Consider the following 4,517-nt stretch of genomic DNA (forward strand, 5'->3'; position numbering starts at 1 on the left):
AAGAAACAATATACAACTGAAGTTAGTATGTTATAGTCTATTTTATTATCCTAAGTATTTTTAATCAGACACATAAAACCTAGCTTTTTTTTTTCCTTTCCTGTCTGGTGTACAATGAATTTCAATAACAAAACTTCTGGATAATCTTTCTGCTTAAAAAGTAACAGATTCAATTTTACAGTAGATAAAAAACTTTTAAAAACATCTTGTTTGTGTAGTGTATGCACAAAATATCTATTGTGAAATAAATGGGTAAATGTCAAAGTCTCACTGAATTCCAGTTTGTATAATAATATTATGCTTTGTTTTACACAGCTGAATATAAGAAATAAGAAATCAAGCAAATGCTTATGGCTTTTTCAGTGCATGTTCACAGTTACTCTCTACTGTTTGCACTCAGGCTGATATGGACTTTAGTTCAGCTCTTTTTTTCTCTACCATGACATTAACATGAAGCAATTTAATCTGTGTTTTAGTGAGTAGACAGCAAACATAATCTAAACCAGAATTCTCGATTCTTTATTATTACACTTTGAATACGGTATTACAGTATATGAAGCACAGAAATTTGTGCTGGGAAATAGCATGTGAAAATTCAACAAGCCATCAAGGAGGTAAAATGCCTAGACATAACAATGGTGTTGACTCCATTTAGGTGTTTTTTTGTCTGTGTGTGCATTATGTTTAAATATATAGTATTCAGATTGCAGTCAATCTAACGTATTAATAAAAGGTAAGTTGCATTGAAATGAAGACTTACATGGCAATAAAAAATCAACAAAGTAACACTTTTCTGTGTACAATATAATAAGTAAAAAATACCGTGATTTGTACTCAGCATAATTACAGGGGACTGAGAGGCTGCAGCCTCTAAAAAGTAATGAGCTGAAAGATTAGCCTTCAGCTCTGAAAAAGGATTGATGTTTTACTTAACCTGACTCATCTTGGAACAGTTTCAATGGGAGAACTTGTTTCTGTGTTGATAATATAAACAGTGACCTTGAACTGAAAACTATGCTTTTAAAAGCTATTTCAAGTCAATCAAATCGTGAGGCTGACTTGATTTAGATTTAAAATGTGATTTGGTTTTCTAAATGTAATAATCTAAACTTTGAAAGAAATGCCTCTTCCATATAGATCAGGCAGTACAGATAAATTTTTTTCATTTCAGATTTAAAATCGAATGGATGGTTGGATGGTTCCTGTATTTTCCGAGGTCTCCATCTGGGAGTAATAAACAGGACAATAGGTGGAATTAAATGGACAACATATAGCCCTGTCTCCTTTAAAACACTTTAACACAATTCTGGTAAAATGGAAAAAAAATGCCTTATTTTAATACTGAATACTAAACTAGATTTAACAATAAATTCAAGTAAATAGCCACTGTTGTCTCAATTTCATATTAGAATCATTTTGGCATTAATCCAACATTAGAAAAACTTCCAAGTCCAATGTCAGTGGTGCACAGTATATACTGACCTTTGTTTTAAAGCAATATACACTCAAGAACTTAAAAGACTTTGAGAAGTACGGATGATGGAAATAACTGCAGTCTAAAAACTATTGTTTAGACTGAACAATCTCTAATATACAGTAGTATAGAAATAGAAATAGTAAAGGCACAATAATACCTAATTGAATAAGGGCATGTAAAACCCTCAAGGAAGTAAATGTATTTTTTTCACCATTATAATCTAAAAAACACTTAAAAGCAGAATATTTGGACAATAAAATGTAGCAGGAAATTATAAGCAAAACAGAGCTTCTGTTGCATTTTCTTTTGAGGCATTTAAGAAATTTTCATATGAATCTAAATTTAATGAGATCTAGATTTAGAGGTTAGAAATGTTTCACTGTATTGGGATAAAAATAATGGGGACCACAGAAGAAGAGTTATCCACTAGCAATAACGTACTGTACTGTGAGAATAAATAAGTACAGTTTGTGGTTTGTGTCTGATGAAATAGATTTCATTGGATATCTGTTTCACCCACAAAACAACAGTAGAAGATAAGCTTTCTTTTGCAGAACAAAAAGAGATGTTTAGACCTGTGTTCCCTACAACCTGTGTGTATGTATTAACCTTGAAGATCCCATGCAAAAAACAACATAACAAGCCACACAACAATTTAGGAAGTAACAGCTTCAGTTAACCAGATCATGCAGCAAAATATTGGTGTGCAGTCCAATGATCAATCAAGCATTGATTAGGTTTTAAGAGTCAGTATGATTTAGTTCTAAACTCAGAGCTCAGAGCATGAAGAGAGGAACATAGAAACTTGAATTAAGTGAGACTCATAGTCAAACTCAATAAAAAGAGACATAGCCCTTTTATTAATGAGGTGAGTGGATTTAAGGACTGTGCCTGTATCAGGACTGTAGTTGTACTGATTTGATTTCCAATAATAGCCAAATGACATCAGACCAGGTACTATAGATGCAATATGTAGTTCCTTATTCAAGGCACTATAGCCCTAAGCTTGTCTTGGTTTCCATAATATTAAGTGAACAAAAAGCAATAAACCCCTGAATAGGACACTAGTCCATTGTTGAAACTAACCACAGTAAATGGCAGTCGCCATTAATACAATTGGGTGGACTGGAGCACCTCAGGGTTCAATAGTGGTGTCTTTAGAGGAGACATTGTGTCCCAAACTGCATATCTTTCCATGTGGATTTATAATTCCTTCTTAAATGATTAAGCCTAATTTCACAAATTATTTCTCTGAATATGATATTCAGTAGTGTTGTGTCATTTGCTCATTTGTTCTAAATGTGCCATAGGGAAACTAAAGCTGTAAAGCTGTACAAAGTGACATGTCATTCAACAAGCCCAGTTCATAATAAATGTAAGTTCCAAGCAAACATGTCTGCATTATTTGAATTTAAACAGTTAGTTCCAAGCAACAGTATATGATGTGGAAGAATACTGTAAGTGCTGTGATGCCATTGCAAATGTTTTTGGGCCTGCACAATTTTAGTATGTTTAGCCAAACAAACCCTCAAGTTGCTCAAGGCATTGTGTTTATGAGACACTCCAATTAACTCAGTCAGTAAAAAAGAGAGGGAACAATGGTGTAAACTGTAATTGAAATAAAATATTATTGGATGGTGCTTTCCATATATTTAGCAAGTGCCCAAATTATTACAAGATCTAAATTGCATAAAAATAGTTATTGTTGTTTTCTATAACACCTTAACATATAGCTTAAGAAAATAAACTGATAGAACAAAAATGATAAAGTTGCATGTTCCCTTAGATTTTCACTCCTGCCTGGTTAATAAAAACATTACCAATGCATGTGCTATCTAACCATCTACAGTATGTATGTTTTTCACACAGGTGAATAGTATACCACTCCTAAAAGCTATTGGAATGTGTCCTGTCATAAAAACTATATATTTAATCATTCCATCCATAAAGAAAGGGTAAAGAGAATTAACAGACTATTATAGATGCTCTGCATTAATGCTCATTATGTCCTTAATGAGTATTTGTGCCACATTCGTAAATCCCTCAAAGCTAATCTGTGATTTGTAAGCTGTTCTCACCTATCTTGAGGCTGTTCAGCCACTGGAATTTTGATTATCGCATAACAAAGAGAGCTAAATAAATTGGGCTAAATCTAAGCTTTCTAAGCTTATTTTTTACCTTGCAGCTTTGCTTAACATTTAGAGCTATGTAGAAATCAATTATGTTTTTGGATGAAGCTGCTGACAATGATATGTCAGTGATTTCTTGTGGATATCCTGTATTGTTCCTGACTGATAGGACAAAAACAGTGCTTTCTAGTTTCTCATGCTGCTTGATAAGAAATATGGTATTCATGTGCCATTCTGCTTTTGGGTTTATTTGTGAAAAACCTGGCTATAGAACATTAGGCTGAATATTTTGCAAGCCAGTTGGGTGATCAGTTTGGAAACAGTAAATGTATTTTCCTTAAACCAGCCTGCTTGATGTGATCTGTATTCTAGCAAGACCCGCTTCTTTTTACTTTTTTTTACTACAGCATGGTATTGTCTGTGTAAAATGCACCTTTGCCAAGTTTGCACAGATTATATTTCCATTTTCTGAATAATCTTTCAGTTGCCTCAGCAAAGCAATGACCCTACCATAGCTAAGGCCTGTGCATAAAGCCTTGAGTTGTCCTTACTCTAAAATAGAACAGGACATTATTAAAATTGAGTCAGTCTTTGACATTTCTATTAATTCTATTGTTAACATCTGTATTTCTTAGTCTGCTCCACCAAAAAATTGAATCCACTAGGACCCCAAGCCAGTGATCATTCTACAGATGACCAGTTAATGAGAAACCTGAGGGATGGGAAAGAGGCAATACCTGATGATGTCACAATGAATACCAAACCAATACCAACCAAACTAGATATTGCATGATAAACTAAATTAATACAATTGGCAACAAACTCAAATTATTGTATATTCTGTGATAGAACTATACCCTGACGAGAAAATCAAATTCCTCCATCTCCAGTCTCACTCAACTTGACTCGAG

The sequence above is a fragment of the Lepisosteus oculatus genome, chromosome 2 (genome assembly GCF_040954835.1).
Source record: "Lepisosteus oculatus isolate fLepOcu1 chromosome 2, fLepOcu1.hap2, whole genome shotgun sequence".
In the NCBI taxonomy this organism is placed as follows: domain Eukaryota; kingdom Metazoa; phylum Chordata; class Actinopteri; order Semionotiformes; family Lepisosteidae; genus Lepisosteus; species Lepisosteus oculatus.